A 21,589-nucleotide genomic window follows, 5' to 3' on the forward strand; every position below is an offset into this window, starting at 1 on the left:
AAGTGGTGGTATTTGTGGTGGTATTGGTGGTGGTATTGGTATAGTATTGATGGTGGTGGTATTGGTGGTGGTGGTACTGGTGGTATTGTGGTGGTATTGCTGGTGGCGGCATTGGTGGTGGTATTGGTGTAGTATTGGTGGTGGTGGTATTGGTGGTGGTAGTGTTATTGGTGGTGGTAGTGTTATTGGTGGTGGTGGTGGTGGTGGTATTGGTGGTGGTATTGGTGATATTGGTGGTCGTGGCATAGGTGGTGGTATTTGTGGTGGTATTGGTATAGTATTGATGGTGGTGGTATTGGTGGTGGTGGTAGTGGTGGTACTGGTGGTATTGGTGGTGGTATTGGTGGTGGTGGTATTGGTGGTGGTGGTAGTGTTATTGGTGGTCGGTTGTTAAAGGGTCCCTAGTCGGATAGCTCTGGAATAACTCCAGGCTTGTGCAAGGGACACCTTTGTTATTCACTTCACACAATGCTCAAAAGTGAAGTCTATGACGGTAAAGCCAACCGGGGCTAGAATAGAAGTCCCAATTCTGCAAAGAGTTGTTTTGATCAAGGAGTTATACTCCGCTAGATGATAGCTTCCCAGCTCATCTTTTCATTATGACCAAGTCTAGATGTCTTGAGGATAAAGATCCAACAGACTCCTCTCTCTTTTCATTTATCTCCGATGCCTACACCAGGTGTCCTGCCTTGATCTTTCCTAAAAGTAGTGATTTTAGTTTCAACTCCTCATCTCCTTGTTCAGTGCAGTGTGACGCCGAGGGACACATGTCTCTTCTTTGTGCCTCCCTCTCACGGAGATGAGGCAGCACCGGTGGACAAATCTTCGGACTAGCAAGACTCCTCAGAACCGCCTTTTCTAAGACGGGCACTTCAGGGCGAACACGTTTAGACTAGGAGTAAAGTTTAAGGGCGATTTTAACCCAAAACAAGTACCATCTTCAGTTCCTTTGGAAGTTCCATGCAGAAAGACTTTTCTAATCCTACTTTCTGCAGAACCTGTGCATGTCTCTAAATAACTCAAAGGTGTCGGTTCTCTGACTCGGTGCAGACGACAAACCTCGAGACAGCACATGCTTGCAGTCCTCTCTGACCTCCACAGAAGAGGTTAAATATCGCAGTCTTATCTCCTGGATGGCTTTTATCAGAGGGAGCCTTGTCTGCAGTAGTCCTCCTGATCCTCCATACCCAATGTCTCCATTATTGCGGTCTGCGTGTCTTGCGATAATGTGGTTGTTTGTCCCGATTGTGGTATCTCCCTTGATCTGGATTGTAAAACCCGCCATGACCCATCCCTCCTCGGTGGAAATCGAAACAAATGAGGAGTTAGTATACGGATCCTGTTGATTCTTGGCTCCAATCCCCTCCCAATTAATGCTGATTTGAGGTGCCTTCTCGCTTCGGATTAACGGGAAGGCATCCGTAAAGGCCGCCGCCTTATTTTGTTTCGAATCTCTATTTTCTAAAGCATGTCCTTCCTGATGGCCACCTAGGAAAGAAACTCTTCACTAGAAATGAATCCATCTTCTCTTGCGAATTAAATGAATGTCCTTCTTCAATTAGCCCGTTTTCTTAAGGGTATAGTTCTCCTCAAATGTATCTCATTTTATTGCAAGACCGGAGGCCCCTATTATGCGTTCTAATCTTGCTTTTATTAAATAGCAGCAGTCAAGAAGTAACACACTACAAGTCTCTTGAGGCTTAGAGAACGCTAGCCAATGGGAAGCGAGACGCAGTAGCATCACAGCCAGTAGCATGTAGAACCCTCCAGCTTGAGTGCGAACAAGAATCACTTAAAAAAGTGTTTATACAAAGGGTTTTTGCAAGGGCAGATAGCGGCAGGAGGCGCTTTAATGACTGGACTTACAGTAACCAGGGATCCAGGGGCTCCGACAATCCAAGCTCCTGTTCGACTTACCACGAGTACAAACCGGAGTTCTATCCCCAGAGGAGCAGAGGATATCGTGGTTGTGGACAAAAGAACTGCAGAGCTAACGCTCAGTTAGTGGAGTCTTTTTCTGGCCAACCTCCCGTAGGAGGTCGCCTTAGATATTTCCCCAAAAAGTGGCAAACTATAACTGCAGACCCTTGTGTTTTAAATACAGTACAAGGTTATGTTAAACAACTTTACGTCAAGCCTTTCTAAACTGTTCCCTCCTCCACCGAGGATCTCTTCCAAAATTTCCAATCTGATTTCTCAGGAAATTCACTCTTTTACAAGAACAATCAATCAAACTTTCTTTACCAGATTCCTCAGATTTCTTTGTGTCTCTTTTTCTAGTTCAGAAGAAAAACAAAAAGATGAGACTGGTTATCAATCCCTGACTTCAAGCAGTTAGTTGTTTACCGTCATTTCAAGATGGAAACAATATTACATCTCGGAGATCCTTTACTAAACACGATTGGATGGAGAGACTCGATCTGCAAGATGCATCGCTCTCCATTCCAATTCATCAAAGTCCCAGGAAAGGACTTCTGTTCCAATGGCAAGGCAAACGTTTCGGTTTGCCTCCTTCCCCTTCGGACTTTCTTCTGCACTGTGGTGCTTCACTAAACTGACAAAGCAGATAGTCACATCTCAGACCCCAAGGTATAAATTATCTACTGAGACAATATTCTTTTAATGTGCCAAAATTGTCAAACTTTACTTTCTCATCTACAAATAACCCGTTCTCTTCTCTCAGAGTTAGGCTGCCTTATCAACATAATGAGATCGCTACATCTGCCGGTAAATAATATCGAATTTCTAGGATTTCTGCTAATTCATCCAAAACCACTTTTCCCCTTCCTTAGGCAAAGGTAAAATCAATCAAATCCGAGAGTCTTCAAAGTCTTTGCAGTTCGTCTATCTCCCTCAGGTCTCTGGCAAGAATTGTAGGCCTCCTGGCTGCTTCCATTCAGGCCATCTTTCGGCGTCTGCTTCACTATCGGTCCCTCAAACGATTAAAGATCCGTCATTTACACAAAGATCTTGCCTATTTCAACTCCATCATTTTAGACACAGAATCTCCACTAGAACTTCAATAGTGGATCGGCCGTTTAGATGCCTGGAAGGGAAGAAGAATCTTCACTTCAGCCCCAGATCTTGTATTAGAATCCGATGAAGTTAGAGGGGCTGGGGTGCCCGATGTGGACCAATCTTGACTGGGGGTACATGGTCTCGAGAGGAGTCCAGATTGCATATAAACTGTTTAGAAATACTGGCAGGTTTCTTTGCAATCAAAAGACCAGCAAAAGAGAGCTCAGCGCCCCATTCTTCTTCGCATGGACAACACTACGGGGGTCTGAAACGTCAGTCATCCGGGCGGCACTGGATCCAAACCTCTAGAAGAACTGGCAAAGCTTTGGGGAATTTTGTCATCTAAGCAAAATATCAGTGCGTGCAGAAAACTTGCCAGGAGACCTCAAAACCTTAGCAGACCGGAATTCCCATTATCAACACGACGCAAGCCACTGGAAACGTCACCCTTCCGTATTCAAATTACTCCTGAACAAATGGGCTCCTTTCCGCATAGATCTCTTTGTTTCCAGACTGAATTCCAAACTTGCTCTTTTCCTCGGCCGGCATCCCGACCCACTAGCTCTAGCTTCAGGCGCTTTCTTACAAGATTCGACCCATTCGGTCAGCCATGCTTTTCCTCCTTTTATGATGCCCAATAGGATTCTGGCTCAGGCCAGATGAGAACATGAACCCTGGTGTTGGTGGGTCCATTCTGGCAATCTCAGGTGTGGTTTCCTCCTCTTCTGGATCTGGAAATCGACTTCCCAGTCCTTCTTCCATCCTTCCCAACCATCTCTTGGATCCCAGGGGGTATGTCCGAGTCAGGCTCTTTCACTTCGCCAGAAGCTTCAGAATATATCAGCAAGTCTTGGGCCCCACCACAATCAGCGCGGTCTTTATGGATACGCTGGTGTTTGGGAAAATCTATCAATCCCTTTTCAGCGGATATAATCTGCTTGTGAACTTCTAGCAGCGGACGATAGCGAAGGCAAGTCGTATCATACCATAAACCTGTAGGGCTCAGCTATCTCCGTCAATCGTTCCTACATCAATGAGAAAGAGGTGGGAGAACATCCACTGATCTGTCGACAGGTAAAGGGAGTACAATTATGTAATCCACCGACTCAAAAATACAGCAAATTGTGGGATGCGAATGTTGTTTTGCAATTATTATCAGTCCAGGAAATAAACAAAGTTCTTTCATTGAAAATGTTATCTGCAAACCTTATCATGCTCACATCTAACCAGTCGACCCCCACAGCTGCTCTTTCTCGATCCGCAGGCGCCCGAAGACAAATAACAACGGTGTTTACTCTTATTTTCATGATCAACCCATACTTTGGGTAGCACAAGATCTTAAAGTGTATGAACACGAAACATCCTCACCTTAAGTGCATACCTGTGGCATGATTCGGAACTAAACACTTGATGTAAACAGACAAAAGGCAAATCTGTCCTGAACTCCCAGCGGCTGAACTGGGGTCGAGCATCTGTACAAAGCCGAAGGGAAACCAGATATCACCCCTAGGTTCATGCCTTACTACCCATCTCCAGAGCCTAGAAGTAACCTCTGGGGCTCCCCGTTCCCCGAAACCCCAATATCACCCCTAGGTTCATGCCTTACTACCCATCTCCAGAGCCTAGAAGTAACCTCTGGGGCTCCCCGTTCCCCGAAACCCCGATATCACCCCTAGGTTCATGCCTTACTACCCATCTCCAGAGCCTAGAAGTAACCTCTGGGGCTCCCCGTTCCCCGAAACCCCGACATCACCCCTAGGTTCATGCCTTACTACCCATCGCCAGAGCCTAGAGGTAACCTCTGGGGCTCCCCGTTCCCCGAAACCCCGATATCACTCCTAGGTTCATGCCTTACTATCATCTCCAGAGCCTAGAAGTAACCTCTGGGGCTCCCCGTTCCCCGAAACCCCGACATCACCCCTAGGTTCATGCCTTACTACCCATCTCCAGAGCCTAGAAGTAACCTCTGGGGCTCACCGTTCCCCGAAACCCCGATATCACCCCTAGGTTCATGCCTTACTACCCATCTCCAGAGCCTAGAAGTAACCTCTGGGGCTCCCCGTTCCCCGAAACCCCAATATCACCCCTAGGTTCATGCCTTACTACCCATCTCCAGAGCCTAGAAGTAACCTCTGGGGCTCCCCGTTCCCCGAAACCCCGATATCACCCCTAGGTTCATGCCTTACTACCCATCTCCAGAGCCTAGAAGTAACCTCTGGGGCTCCCCGTTCCCCGAAACCCCGACATCACCCCTAGGTTCATGCCTTACTACCCATCGCCAGAGCCTAGAGGTAACCTCTGGGGCTCCCCGTTCCCCGAAACCCCGATATCACTCCTAGGTTCATGCCTTACTATCATCTCCAGAGCCTAGAAGTAACCTCTGGGGCTCCCCGTTCCCCGAAACCCCGATATCACCCCTAGGTTCATCCAGTTGTCCCAGTGCTCTCAGGTTCTGCCCTCAGTCCGGGTCGTCCCAGTGCTCTCAGTCCGGGGCCTCCCAGTGCTCTCAGGCTGTGCTCTCAGTTGGGGTCGTCCCAGTATTCTCCGGTGCTATGGATAACACCGACCTCCGGTGCTATGGATAGCACTGAACTCCAGTACTAGGTACAAGCCTGACCTCCAGTACTACGGGTAGCACTGACCTCTGGTTCGAACACCACCGACCTCGGCACTGCTGGTAAAATGGGCCTCATGTACTAAAGATCCAACTGATGGACCCCTCACTCCCGACTCCAATCGTCTGTGTCCTTCTGTGCTTTCTCCCATCTCCTGTACATGATCTGACGTCCCATAGGGACGGGCGCACTGTATGGGACTCAACACCACAGTACAAGGCCTTGTCCCTACAGGGCTGGCTGACAACCCCGACAGAGAGCATAACCTGAGAGCACTGGGACGACTCGGACAGAGGACGACCCGGACTGAGAGCACAACCCGAGAATACTGGGACGACCCCGACTGAGAGCACAGCCTGAGAGCACTGGGAGGCCCTGGACTGAGAGCACTGGGAGGCCCTGGACTGAGAGCACTGGGACGACCCGGACTGAGGGCACTGGGACGACCCGGACTAAGAGCAGAACCTGAGAGCACTGGGACGACCCAGACTGTGAGCACAACCTGAGAATACTGGGAGGACCCGGACTGAAAGCAAAACTGGAGAATACTGGAACGACCCCAACTGAGAGCACAGCCTGAGAGCACTGGGAGGACCCGGATTGAGAGCACAACCTGAGAGCACTGGGACGACCCGGACTGAGAGCACTGGGGTGAGCCTGACTGAGAGCACTGGGGCGACCCGGACTGAGAGCACTGGGGCGACCCGGACTGAGAGCAGAACCTGAGAGCACTGAGACGATCCCGACTGAAAGCAAAACCTGAGAATACTGGGATGACCCCAACTGAGAGCACAGCCTGAGAGTACTGGGAGGACTCGGACTGAGAGGACGACTCGGACTGAGAGCACAACCTGAGAATACTGGGACGACCCCGACTGAAAGCAAAACCTGAGAATACTGGGATGACCCCAACTGAGAGCACAGCCTGAGAGTACTGGGAGGACTCGGACTGAGAGGACGACTCGGACTGAGAGCACAACCTGAGAATACTGGGACGACCCCGACTGAAAGCAAAACCTGAGAATACTGGGATGACCCCAACTGAGAGCACAGCCTGAGAGTACTGGGAGGACTCGGACTGAGAGGACGACTCGGACTGAGAGCACAACCTGAGAATACTGGGACGACCCCGACTGAAAGCAAAACCTGAGAATACTGCAACGACCACAACTGAGAGCACAGCCTGAGAGTACTGGGAGGACCCGGATTGAGAGCAGAACCTGAGAGCACCGGGGCGACCCGGACAGAGCACTGGGACGACCCGGACTGAGAGCATAACCTGAGAGCACTGGGACGATCCAAACTGAAAGCAAAACCTGAGAATACTGGGACGACCCCAACTGAGAGCACAGCCTGAGAGCACTGGGAGGCCCTGGACTGAGAGCACTGGGACGACCCGGACTGAGGGCACTGGGACGACCCGGACTAAGAGCAGAACCTGAGAGCACTGGGACGACCCAGACTGTGAGCACAACCTGAGAATACTGGGACGACTCGGACTGAGAGCACAGCCTGTGAGTACTGGGAGGACCCGGACTGAGAGCACAGCCTGTGAGTACTGGGAGGACCCGGACTGAGAGCACAGCCTGTGAGTACTGGGGGGACCCGGACTGAGAGCACAACCTGAGAGCACTGGGACGACTCGGACTGAGAGCACAACCTGACAATACTGGGACGACCCAGACTGAAAGCAAAACCAGAGAATACTGGAACGACCCCAACTGAGAGCACAGCCTGAGAGTACTGGGAGGACCTGGACTGAGAGCACAACCTGAGAGCACTGGGACGACCCGGACTGAGAGCACTGGGGTGAGCCGGACTGAGAGCACAGCCTGAGAGTACTGGGAGGACCCGGACAGAGCAGAACCTGAGAGCACCGGGGCGACCCGGACTGAGAGCACTGGGACGACCCGGACTGAGAGCACTGGGACGACCCAGACTGAGAGCACTGGGGCGACCCGGACTGAGAGCACTGGGACGACCCGGACTGAGAGCACTGGGACGACCCAGACTGAGAGCACTGGGGCGACCCGGACTGAGAGCATAACCTAAGAGCACTGGGACGATCCAAACTGAAAGCAAAACCTGAGAATTCTGGGACGACCCCAACTGAGAGCACAGCCTGAGAGCACTGGGAGGCCCTGGACTGAGAGCACTGGGACGACCCGGACTGAGGGCACTGGGACGACCCGGACTAAGAGCAGAACCTGAGAGCACTGGGACGACCCAGACTGTGAGCACAACCTGAGAATAGTGGGACAACTCGGACTGAGAGCACAACCTGAGAATACTGGGAGGACCCGGACTGAAAGCAAAACTGGAGAATACTGGAACGACCCCAACTGAGAGCACAGCCTGAGAGTACTGGGAGGACCCGGATTGAGAGCACAACCTGAGAGCACTGGGACGACCCGGACTGAGAGCACTGGGGTGAGCCTGACTGAGAGCACTGGGGTGACCCGGACTGAGAGCACTGGGGCGACCCGGACTGAGAGCACTGGGGCGACCCGGACTGAGAGCACTGGGGCGACCCGGACTGAGAGCACTGGGGCGACCCGGACTGAGAGCACTGGGGCGACCCGGACTGAGAGCAGAACCTGAGAGCACTGGGACGATCCCGACTGAAAGCAAAACCTGAGAATACTGGGATGACCCCAACTGAGAGCACAGCCTGAGAGTACTGGGAGGACTCGGACTGAGAGCACAACCTGAGAGCACTGGGACGACCCGGACTGAGAGGACGACTCGGACTGAGAGCACAACCTGAGAATACTGGGACGACCCCGACTGAAAGCAAAACCTGAGAATACTGCAACGACCACAACTGAGAGCACAGCCTGAGAGTACTGGGAGGACCCGGATTGAGAGCAGAACCTGAGAGCACCGGGGCGACCCGGACAGAGCACTGGGACGACCCGGACTGAGAGCATAACCTGAGAGCACTGGGACGATCCAAACTGAAAGCAAAACCTGAGAATACTGGGACGACCCCAACTGAGAGCACAGCCTGAGAGCACTGGGAGGCCCTGGACTGAGAGCACTGGGACGACCCGGACTGAGGGCACTGGGACGACCCGGACTAAGAGCAGAACCTGAGAGCACTGGGACGACCCAGACTGTGAGCACAACCTGAGAATACTGGGACGACCCAGACTGTGAGCACAACCTGAGAATACTGGGACGACTCGGACTGAGAGCACAGCCTGTGAGTACTGGGAGGACCCGGACTGAGAGCACAGCCTGTGAGTACTGGGGGGACCCGGACTGAGAGCACAACCTGAGAGCACTGGGACGACTCGGACTGAGAGCACAACCTGACAATACTGGGACGACCCAGACTGAAAGCAAAACCAGAGAATACTGGAACGACCCCAACTGAGAGCACAGCCTGAGAGTACTGGGAGGACCTGGACTGAGAGCACAACCTGAGAGCACTGGGACGACCCGGACTGAGAGCACTGGGGTAAGCCGGACTGAGAGGACTGGGGCGACCCGGACTGAGAGCACTGGGGCGACCCGGACTGAGAGCACTGGGGCGACCCGGACTGAGAGCAGAACCTGGGAGCACTGGGACGATCCCGACTGAAAGCAAAACCTGAGAATACTGGGATGACCCCAACTGAGAGCACAGCCTGAGAGCACTGGGATGACCCGGACTGAGAGCAGAACCTGAGAGCACTGGGACGACGTGGACTAAGACCAGAACCTGAGAGCACTGGGACGACCCGGACTGTGAGCACAACCTGAGAATACTGGGACGACCCCGACTGAAAGCACAACCTGAGAATACTGGGAGGACCCGAACTGAGAGCACAGCCTGAGAGCACTGAGACGACCCGGACTAAGAGCACAACCTGAGAGCACTGCGACGACCCGGACTGAGAGCACAACCTGAGAATACTGGGACGACCCCGACAGAGCACAGCCTGAGAGTACTGGGAGGACTCGGACTGAGAGGACGACCCAGACTGAGAGCACAACCCGAGAATACTGGGACTACCCAGACAGAGCACAGCCTGAGAGTACTGGGAGGACTCGGACTGAGAGGACGACCCAGCCTGAGAGCACAACCTGAGAATACTGGGACGACCCCGACAGAGCACAGCCTGAGAGTACTGGGAGGACTTGGACTGAGAGCACAACCTGAGAGCACTGGGACGACCCGGACTGAGAGCACTGGGATGACCCAGACTGAGAGCACTGGGGCGACTCGGACTGAGAGCACAACCTGAGAATACTGGGAGGACCTGGACTGAGAGCACAACCTGAGAGCACTGGGACGACCCGGACTGAGAGCACAACCTGAGAGCACGGTGACGACCCGGACTAAGAGCACTGGGATGACAACCCGGACTGAGAGCACAACCTGAGAATACTGGGACGACCCGGACTGAGAGCACAACCTGAGAATACTGGGACGACCCTGACAGAGCACAGCCTGAGTGTACTGGGAGGACCCGGGCTGAGAGCACTGGGACGACCCGGACTGGGAGGACGACCCCGACTGAGAGCACAACCTGAGAATACTGGGACAACCCCAACTGAGAGCACAGCCTGAGAGTACTGGGAGGACTCGGACTGAGAGCAGAACCTGAGAGCACTGGGACGACCAGGACTGAGAGCACAACCTGAGAATACTGGGACAACCCCAACTGAGAGCACAGCCTGAGAGTAATGGGATGACCCAGACTGAGAGCACTGGGACGACCCAGACAGAGCACAGCCTGAGAGTACTGGGAGGACCCGGACAATGAGCACTGGGACGACCTGGACAAACAGCAGAACCTGAGAATACTGGGACGACCCCGACTGAGAGCACAGCCTGAGAGTACTGGGAGGACCCGGACTGAGCACAACCTGAGAATACTGGGACCACCCCGACTGAAAGCAAAACCTGAGAATACTGGGACGACCCCGACAGAGCACAGCCTGAGAATACTGGGACGACCCGGACTAAGAGCACAACCTGAGAGCACTAGGACGACTCGGACTGAGAAGACGACCCAGACTGAGAGGACGACCCAGACTGAGAGCACAACCTGAGAATACTGGGACTACCCCGACTGAAAGCACAACCTGAGAATACTGGGAGGACCCAGACTGAGAGCACAGCCTGAGAGTACTGGGAGGACCCGGACTGAGAGCACAACCTGAGAGCACGGTGACGACCCGGACTGAGAGCACTGGGATGACTCGGACGGAGAGCACTGGGATGACAACCCGGACTGAGAGCACAACCTGAGAATACTGGGACGACCCGGACAGAGCACAACCTGAGAGTACTGGGACGACCCCGACTGAAAGCACAACCTGAGAATACTGGGACGACCCGGACTAGGAGCACAACCTCAGAGCACTGGGACGACCCGGACTAAGAGCACAACCTGAGAGCACCGGGACGACCCGGACTAAGAGCACAACGTTAGAGCACTGGGACGACCCGGACTGAGAGGATGACCCGGACTGGGAGCACAACCTGGGAATACTAGGACAACCCCAACTGAGAGCACAGCCTGAGAGTACTGGGACGACCTGGACTGAAAGCACAACCTGAGAATACTGGGATGAACCAGACTGAGAGCACTGGGACGACCCGGACTGAGAGCATGGAGACGACCCGGACTGAGAGCGCTGGGACGACCCGGACTGAGAGCGCTGGGACGACCCGGACAGAGAGCGCTGGGATGACCCGGACTGAGAGCGCTGGGACGACCCGGACAGAGAGCGCTGGGACGACCCGGACAGAGAGCGCTGGGATGACCCGGACAGAGAGCGCTGGGATGACCCGGACAGAGAGCATGGAGACGACCCGGACAGAGAGCATGGAGACGACCCGGACTGAGAGCATGGAGACGACCCGGACTGAGAGCACAACCTGACAGCACTGGGACGACTCGGACTGAGAGGACGACCCGGACTGAGAGCACAACCTGAGAATACTGGGACGACCCCGATAGAGCACAGCCTGAGAGTACTGGGAGGACCCGGACTGAGAGCACAGCCTGAGAGTACTGAGACAACCCGGACTAAGAGCACTGGGGCGTCCCGGACTGAGAGCACAACCTTAGAATACTGGGACGACCCGGACTGAGAGCATAACCTGAGAGCACCAGGATGGCCCGGACTGAGAGCACAACCCGAGAGCACTGGGACGACCCAGACTGAGAGCACTGGGACGACCCAGACTGAGAGCACTGGGACGACCCGGACTGAGAGCACTGGGACGACCTGGACTGAGAGCACTGGGACGACCTGGACTGAGAGGACCACCCAGACTGAGAGCACAACCTGAGAATACTGGGACGACCCCGACTGAAAGCACAGCCTGAGAATACTGGGACGACCCCGACTGAGAGCACAGCCTGAGAGTACTGGGAGGACCCGGACTGAGAGCACTGGGACGACCCGGACTGAGAGCACAACCTGAGAATACTGGGACGACCCCGACTGAGAGCACAGCCTGAGAGTACTGGGAGGACCCTGACTGAGAGCACAACCTGAGAGCACCGGGACGACCCAGACTGAGAGGACGACCCGGACTGAGAGCACAACCTGAGAATACTGGGACGACCCCGACTGAGAGCACAGCCTGAGAGTACTGGGAGGACCCGGGCTGAGAGCACTGGGACGACCCGGACTGGGAGGACGACCCCGACTGAGAGCACAACCTGAGAATACTGGGACAACCCCAACTGAGAGCACAACCTGAGAGTACTGGGAGGACTCGGACTGAGAGCAGAACCTGAGAGCACTGGGACGACCAGGACTAAGAGCACAACCTGAGAGCACTGGGACGACTCGGACTGAAAGGACGACCCGGACAGAGAGCACAACCGGAGAGCACTGGGACGACTCGGACTGAGAGCACAACCTGAGAGTACTGGGAGGACCCGGACAATGAGCACTGGGACGACCCGGACAAAGAGCAGAACCTGAGAATACTGGGACGACCCCGACTGAAAGCAAAACCTGAGAATACTGGAATGACCCCAACTGAGAGCACAGCCTGAGAGTACTGGGAGGACCCGGACTGAGCACAACCTGAGAATACTGGGACGACCCCGACAGAGCACAGCCTGAGAATACTGGGACGACCCCGACAGAGCACAGCCTGAGAATACTGGGACGACCCCGACAGAGCACAGCCTGAGAGTACTGGGAGGACCCGGACTGAGAGCATAACCTGAGAGTACTGGGAGGACCCAGACTGAGAGCATAACCTGAGAGCACTGGGGTGAGCTGGACTGAGAGCACTGGGACGACCCGGACTGAGAGCACTGGGACGAGCCAGACTGAGAGCACTGGGACGAGCCAGACTGAGAGCACTGGGACGAGCCAGACTGAGAGCACTGGGACGACCCGGACTGAGAGCACTGGGACGACCCGGACTGAGAGCACTGGGACGACCCGGACTGAGAGCACTGAGAGAGCACTGGGACGAGCCAGACTGAGAGCACTGGGACGAGCCAGACTGAGAGCACTGGGGCGACTGGGGCGTGGCGACTGGGGCGACCCGGACTGAGAGCACTGGGGCGACCCGGACTGAGAGCACTGGGACGACCCGGACTGAGAGCACTGGGACGACCCCGACTGAGAGCACTGGGACGACCCCGACTGAGAGCACTGGGACGACCCCGACTGAGAGCACTGGGACGACCCCGACTGAGAGCACTGGGACCCCCGACTGAGAGCACTGGGACGACCCCGACTGAGAGCATAACCTGAGAGTACTGGGAGGACCCAGACTGAGAGCATAACCTGAGAGTACTGGGAGGACCCAGACTGAGAGCATAACCTGAGAGCACTGGGGTGAGCTGGACTGAGAGCACTGGGACGACCCGGACTGAGAGCACTGGGACGAGCCAGACTGAGAGCACTGGGAAGAGCCAGACTGAGAGCAATGGGGCGAGCCAGACTGAGAGCACTGGGACGACCCGGACTGAGAGCACTGGGACGACCCGGACTGAGAGCACTGGGACGACCCGGACTGAGAGCACTGGGACGACCCGGACTGAGAGCACTGAGAGAGCACTGGGACGAGCCAGACTGAGAGCACTGGGACGAGCCAGACTGAGAGCACTGGGGCGACTGGGGCGTGGCGACTGGGGCGACCCGGACTGAGAGCACTGGGGCGACCCGGACTGAGAGCACTGGGACGACCCGGACTGAGAGCACTGGGACGACCCCGACTGAGAGCACTGGGACCCCCGACTGAGAGCACTGGGACGACCCCGACTGAGAGCACCACCTGAGAGCAATGGGGCGACCCGGACTGAGAGCACTGAAGGGACCCGGACTGAGAGCACAACCTGAGAGCACTGGGGCGACCCGGACTGAGAGCACTGGGACGACCCGGACTGAGAGCACTGAGAGGACCCGGACTGAGAGCACTGAGAGGACCCGGACTGAGAGCGTGACCTGAGAGCACTGGGACGACCCGGACTGAGAGCACTGAGAGGACCCGGACTGAGAGCGTGACCTGAGAGTACTGGGGCGACCCGGACTGAGAGCACTGGGACGACCCGGACTGAGAGCACTGAGAGGTCCACTGTGAGCTCAATGCTCGTCATCAGGGCTGGATTTGGGATCAAAAATAGTCCCGGGCACCCTAAATCCAATAAAAAGATAAAATAAAAATATAAATGGCCCATATTTGCTGCCCAAACAAGCGGCCCGCAGCTGCAGCTCAGACACCGGCCATCGCCCGAGTGCCCGCCTTGCCAATCCCACCTGTCGTGATACGGGACGGGTCACAGGCCTCCCAGGGGCCAGGCAGGGGCCCCATGGGATCAAAGGCGCCTTCCCTTCTGCACGAACCAACCTTTCCAGCGCTTGTCACTTTCTGTCCTTCGGGGACCCACGGGGAGACGACCACTCACGGCGCTGCGGCCCCCGGAAGTCACCCGGCTTTCTACAAATCACTCGGTTTTACAAACAGGACTTTATTGTAAATATGCTTTTATCGCAACGAACTCCTCGCGCACACAGAGCACGCATCGGTGGTTGATTCTCGAGGCTTGTGAGGCATCTGTACCCGGGTCCAAATCCACGATTCGGTCTGCAGCCAATACCCAGTTAGCGGCATCATCACCTGGGCACCGAAGCAGCGCCTTGAAGCCGAGGGTTCACTGTCTGCAGGCGCTTTGAAGCCGAGGGCGCACTGTCTGCAGGCGCTTTGAAGCCGTGGGTTCACTGTCTGCAGGCGCTTTGAAGCCGAGGGTTCACTGTCTGCAGGCGCTTTGAAGTCGAGGGCTCACTGTCTGCAGGGGCTTTGAAGCCGAGGGTTCAATGTCTACAGGCGCTTTGAAGCCGTGGGCTCACTGTCTACAGGCGCCTTGAAGCCGAGGGTTCACTCGAGGGCTCACTGTCTGCAGGCGCTTTGAAGACGAGGACTCACTGTCTGCAGGCGCTTTGAAGCCGAGCGTTCCCTCGAGGGCTCACAGTCTGCAGGCGCTTTGAAGCCGTGGGCTCACTGTCTGCAGGCGCTTTGAAGCCGAGGGCTCACTGTCTGCAGGCGCTTTGAAGCCGAGGTGTCACTGTCTGCAGCGCTTTGAAAAGGAGTGGGCCACAGGTTTCAGGCGCTTTGAAATAAACAGGGTGTGGTTCGTTCATGCGCTCTGAACGAGGGGCGCTGCTCTCAGGGGATCGGAAGAGGGGGCCCCTGGGTGCTCTTTACGGCAGCTGGAAACTGTGCTCGATTCCTAGGGATCCCGCTCACGGTTCTTGAACAAAGGGAATCACTTCATTTATTTTCATGGGAAATAAAACAGAATGATTTGAGCCCGTCTTACTCCGGGCAGAGCCCAACCCGTATCCGAGCACTGCCCACCCGACTCCCGGGCAGAGCCCACCCGACTCCCGGGCAGAGCCCACCCGACTCCCGGGCAGAGCCCACCCGACTCCCGGGCGGTCCCCACCCGACTCCCGGGCAGTGCCTACACGACTCCCGTGCAGAGCCCTCCCGACTCCGTACAGAGCCCACCCGACTCCCGGGCAGTGCCCACCCGACTCCACCCGTCTCCCGGGCAGTGTCCACCCGACTCCCGGGCAGAGCCCAGAGCCCTCCCGACTCCCGGGCAGTGCCCACCCGACTCCCGGGCAGAGCCCTCCCGACTCCCGGGCAGAGCCCACCCGACTCCCGGGCAGAGCCCACCCGAATCGGACATAGTAGCACCCTTAAAACACGGGGTAAGGCTCCCTTACAACGGAGCACCAGCCTCCAGGGGGTGCCTTAGGGGCGGCCACATCGAGAGTCCTGCCCCGCTCTCTTTCTCCATCCCCTCTTGCCCCACCGAGAGCCCAGGATTGGCCAACGGAGGAAGCGCCCCGTGTCCTGTGTGCGCAAAACTCTGCAATAAAACAATGATGAAAGATGCAAAGTTCAAAGGTCCCCGAGGGCTCCGAGCAAACATGCGATATCGACCCGTCTGGATCAGGCCGCGGCCTTGGACCCTCGTGTGCCAGCCCGGGGAAAGAAGGGTTCATGTCGGCGCAGGGGGTCTGGGGGTTCATGTCGGCGCAGGGGGTCTGGGGGTTCATGTCAGCGCAGGGGGTCTGGGGGTTCATGTCAGCGCAGGGGGTCTGGGGGTTCATGCCAGCACAGGGGGTCGGGGCCTGGATCTGGGGGTTCATGTCGGCGCAGGGGGTCTGGGGGTTCATGTCAGCGCAGGGGGTCTGGGGGTTCATGCCAGCACAGGGGGTCGGGGCCTGGATCTGGGGGTTCATGTCGGCGCAGGGGGTCTGGGGGTTCATGTCAGCGCAGGGGGTCTGGGGGTTTATGTCAGCGCAGGGGGTCTGGGGGTTTATGTCAGCGCAGGGGGTCTGAGGGTTCATGTCAGCGCAGGGGGTCGGGGCCTGGATCTGGGGGTTCATGTCGGCGCAGGGGGTCTGGGGGGTCATGTCAGCGCAGGGGGTCTGGGGGTTCATGTCAGCGCAGGGGGTCTGGGGGTTCATGTCAGCGCAGGGGGTCGGGGCCTGGATCTGGGGGTTCATGTCGGCGCAGGGGGTCTGAGAGTTCATGTCGGCGCAGGGGGTCAGGGACTGGGGGTTCATGTCGGCGCAGGGGGTTCATGTCGGCACAGGGGGTCAGGGCCAGTGTGTTCCGGTCAGCGCAGGGGGTCGGGGACTGGGGTTCATGTCGGCGCAGGGGGTCGGGGACTGGGGGTTCATGTCTACCTAGGGGCCATGGCTAGGGGGTTCATGTCGGCGCAGGGGTTTGGGTCCTAGAGGGGGTTCATGTCGGCGCAGGGGGTCGGGGACTGGGGGTTCATGTCTACCTAGGGGCCATGGCTAGGGGGTTCATGTCGGCGCAGGGGTTTGGGTCCTAGAGGGGGTTCATGTCAGCGCAGTGGGTCGGGCCTGGATCTGGGGGTTCATGTCGGCGCAGGGGGTCTGAGGGTTCATGTGGGCGCAGGGGGTCTGGGGGTTCATGTCAGCGCAGGGGGTCTGGGGGTTCATGTCAGCGCAGGGGGTCTGGGGGTTCATGTCAGCGCAGGGGGTCGGGGCCTGGATCTGGGGGTTCATGTCGGCGCAGGGGGTCTGAGGGTTCATGTCGGCGCAGGGGGGTCGGAGGGTTCATGTCGGCGCAGGGGATCAGGGACTGGGTGTTTATGTTGGCGCAGGGGGTTCATGTCGGCGCAGGGGGTTCATGTCGGCACAGGGGGTCAGGGCCAGTGTGTTCCGGTCAGCGCAGGGGGTCGGGGACTGGGGGTTCATGTCTACCTAGGGGCCATGGCTAGGGGGTTTATGTCGGCGCAGGGGTTTGGGTCCTAGAGGGGGTTCATGTCGGCGCAGGGGGTCGAGGACTGGGGTTTCTTGTCGGCGCAGGGGGTCTAGGCCAGGGGTTCATGTCGGCGCAGAGGGTCGGGGACTGGGGGTTCATGTCGGCGCAGGAGTTTGGGTCCCAGAGGGGGTTCATGTCGGCGCAGGGGGTCGGGGACTGGGGGTTCATGTCGGCGCAGGGGGTCTAGGCCAGGGGGTTCATGTCGGCGCAGGGGGTCTAGGCCAGGGGGGTCTAGGCCAGGGGGTTCATGTCGGCGCAGTGGGTCAAGGCCAGGGGGTTCATGTCGGCCCAGTGGGTCGGGGACTGGGGTTCATGTCGGCGCAGGGGGTCTAGGCCAGGGGGGTCAAGGCCAGGGGGGTCATGTCGGCCCAGTGGGTCGGGGACTGGGGTTCATGTCGGCGCAGGGGGTCAAGGCCTGGGGGTTCATGTCGAGCTTTCATTGGCATCACCTGATCAGCTGTTAGACGCCCACATTATGAGAAAGTACGGGGTGCTGCGTAAATCTTCAAAGCGCTAGAAAAGAGGTCAATCAACCCCAAGATTTCTCTACAGGGAGAACTGATGTCAGGCCTGTCTAGGGTCACCACACAGTCCTAAAACAAGCTCTGACAGCCTGGCTCCTCGGGGGGAGACAGGCCGACCCCGTTCTACACCATGACAGGGACGCCTCATGCAGACCCGCCCGTTGACCCCTGGCACGGACGCCACCGTAGCTGCCCCAGTGACAAACACTGCGCCAAAGCCTATGCGCTCCTGGCCGGGTGACCAGAGTGTTAGAAGCAAAAAAAAAACGGGACAGGTCAGACACAAAAGTAGGACTAAAGCTTTTAGTCACACTTTTATATCATATCAGTCCTGTTTTTTCAGAGGCTTGTAAATGTGTACACACACACACACACACACACACACACACACACACACACACACACACACACACACACACACACACACACGCACACGCACGCACACGCGCACACACGCGCACACGCGCGCACGCGCACACACACACACACATACACACACACACAAACACACACACACAAACACACACACACGCACCCCCACCCCCCCCTAGTGGAGTAGCAATAGTGATGTCACTGTAGCACCATAGGTGTGGCTGTAGCCCTAGTTGAGTAGCACTAGTGATGTCACTGTAGTACCAGTGGTGGAGCTGTAGCCCTAGTGGAGTAGCACTAGTGATGCCACTGTCGCCCTAGTGGAGAAGCAATAGTGATGTAACTGTAGCACCAGAGGTGTAGCTGTAGCCCTAGTTGAGTAGCACTAGTGATGTCACTGTAGCACCAGTACTGGAGCTGTAGCCCTAGTGGAGGAGCACTAGTGATGTCACTGTAGCCCTAGTGGAGTAGCACTAGTGATGTCACTGTAGGACCAGTGGTGGAGCTGTAGCCCTAGTGGAGTAGCAATAGTGATGCCACTGTAGCACCAGTGGAGGAGCTGTAGCCCTAGCGGAGACGCAATAGTGATGTCACTGTAGCACCAGTGGAGTAGCTGTAACCCTAGTGGAGTAGCACTAGTGATGTCACTGTAGCACCAGAGGTGGAGCTGTAGCCCTAGTGGAGTAGCACTAGTGATGTCACTGTCGCCCTAGTGGAGAAGCAATAGTGATGTCACTGTAGCACCAGTGGTGGAGCTGTAGCCCTAGTGGAGTAACAATAGTGATGTCACTGTAGCCCTAGTGGAATAGCACTAATGAATGTCACTGTAGCACCAGTGGTGTAGCTGTAGCACTAGTGATGTCACTGTAGCACCAGTGGTGGAGCTGTAGCACTAGTGGAGTAGCACTAGTGATGTCACTGTAGCACCAGAGGTGTAGCTGTAGCACTAGTGATGCCACTGTAGCACCAGTGGTGGAGCTGTAGCCCTAGTGGAGTAGCATGAAGCAATAGTGATGTCACTGTGGCCCTAGTGGAGAAGCAATAGTGATGTCACTGTAGCACCAGTGGTGTAGCTGTAGCACTAGTGATGTCACTGTAGCACCAGTGGTGGAGCTGTAGCACTAGTGGAGTAGCAATAGTGATATCACTGTAGCACCAGTGGTGGAGCTGTAGCACTAGTGGAGTAGCAATAGTGATGTCACTGTAGCACCAGTGGTGGAGCTGTAGCCCTAGTGGAGTAGCACTAGTGATGTCACTTTAGCACCAGTGGAGGAGCTGTAGCCCAGCACTAGTGATGTCACTGTAGCACCAGTGGTGGAGCTGTAGCACTAGTGGATTAGCAATAGTGATGTCACTGTAGCACCAGTGGTGGAGCTGTAGCACTAGTGGAGTAGCAATAGTGATGTCACTGTAGCACCAGTGGTGGAGCTGTAGCCCTAGTGGAGTAGCACTAGTGATGTCACTTTAGCACCAGTGGAGGAGCTGTAGCCCAGCACTAGTGATGTCACTGTAGCACCAGTGGTGGAGCTGTAGCACTAGTGGAGTAGCAATAGTGATGTCACTGTAGCACCAGTGGTGGAGCTGTAGCACTAGTGGAGTAGCAATAGTGATGTCACTGTAGCACCAGTGGTGAAGCTGTAGCCCTAGTGGAGTAGCACTAGTGATGTCACTTTAGCACCAGTGGTGGAGCTGTAGCCCAGCACTAGTGATGTCACTGTAGCACCAGTGGTGGAGCTGTAGCCCTAGTGGAGAAGCAATAGTGATGTCACTGTAGCACCAGTGGTGTAGCACTAGGTGCCCGTGCCCGGTCATGGGGTCCTAGATCTCCCCTACAAGGACAGTATTGGAGAGCACGTGTACACATGCACCGGTCACACAATTCTAAAAGCAGACCAGCTAAACATCTGCTCCCTTTCCCCAGCCCACCATGTACTTTGAGTATCGATCCAGTCACCCCAAGAGCTCTCCTTCCCATCAGCACCAAAAGTGGAGGGGGGCGGGGGGCTTGTTCTGCTGCATCTTCTGACCTCTACCTCTTACACAACTCATTCTACATTACTAAACTTAAGGATACCGACCTCCCTCTAGGTCATCAAGGACACTGCTCTCAGTTCTGGAATTTTGAGTGATAAAAATGCATTCTGGGTGTTGTAGTCTTGTCCTGCTTCCAATGAACTAATGAGACTAATACAACTTAAAGAAGTTATTTCTAGGTGAAAAGTTCAGAACCTGACACAGTGTTTGTAATGACTTGGACTAAGGCAGTCACCCTACTAAATTCATGCCTCTGCTAAATCAACATGATCAGTGACAAGCCGCCATTCAGAAAAGATGCCCCCTAGATGGCCTCATCCCCTTCAATCAGCATTTGTAAAGCGCCACACTGCTATCCTTAGGGGTATCTGGGCGCTGTGTCTCAGACTCAAGCCCTGGCTCTTCTTCTGAAGTGTGCCAGCGAGGGGAGGGGGCTGTACGCAGCTGGAGGGGACGGTAGTTCCAGGTCTTGGCGGTGATGTAGGAGAAGAAGCAGCCCCCGCTGCGGTATGCGACGGATACGGGTGGTGTGCGAAGGGCGAGTGAAGAGGAGCGCAGGTGCGGGTGGTGTGCGCAAGGGCGAGTGAAGAGTGCAGGTGTCTAGAGAGATGGTGGAAGTTCAGTCGGGGGTTGATGTACGAGAAGAAGCGGCCACTGCTGCGGTATGCGACGGATGCGGGTGGTGCGCGCAAGGGCGAGTGAAGAGGAGCGCAGGTGTCTGGAGAGATGGTGGAAGTTCAGTCGGTGGTTGATGGAGGCAGGTCCTGGGTAGAGGAGGGGTTTGTAGGTGTGCGTGAGGATCTTGAACTGGCATCTCTTCTAGATGGGGAGGCAGTGGTGGAGAGCCCTCAGAGCTGTACTCAAGGTTGTAGTCGACTGTAACATTGCGATAGTGTTTACTACCCTCGAACAGCTGCTGAGGCGCTTACCCACACAGGCGGCCTGCTGCACCGTGTACGGTGTGTAGATGGGATGACGCTCTCTTAGTATTGGGCCAATGAGCCTATGTGAGAAGGGCTTCCCTGTCGAGAGAGAGGGCCACTCGGGTGCGGTTATCGCGTTATGAGACGCAGCCCTTTGCACGGTGGTGAACCTAAGGTGATGGGTATACGTGAGACTTACATATAGAGATACGCTGGCAGCTTTATGTCTGCAGATCCCTTTGTGGTGTTTGTAGTTATTATAAGAGACACTCTGGTCCCATTTATGTACTCACCTGGTTGCTCCATTATGGTCGAACACAC

The 21,589-nt window shown here is 56.0% G+C and overlaps 1 protein-coding gene and 1 long non-coding RNA gene across 5 annotated transcripts in view; one reads left to right on the top strand and one right to left on the bottom strand.

The window, feature by feature from the left end:
* Positions 1-21,589, bottom strand: part of SCARB1 (scavenger receptor class B member 1) — a 636,132-nt gene that overhangs the window by 561,155 nt on the left and 53,388 nt on the right. The window lies entirely within an intron of this gene.
* LOC146783145 (uncharacterized) overlaps positions 1-21,589 on the top strand; it is a 219,285-nt gene that overhangs the window by 193,219 nt on the left and 4,477 nt on the right. The gene's annotated exons all lie outside the window — the stretch shown is intronic.

Source organism: Triturus cristatus, chromosome 11 (genome assembly GCF_964204655.1).
Source record: "Triturus cristatus chromosome 11, aTriCri1.1, whole genome shotgun sequence".
Lineage (NCBI taxonomy): Eukaryota > Metazoa > Chordata > Amphibia > Caudata > Salamandridae > Triturus > Triturus cristatus.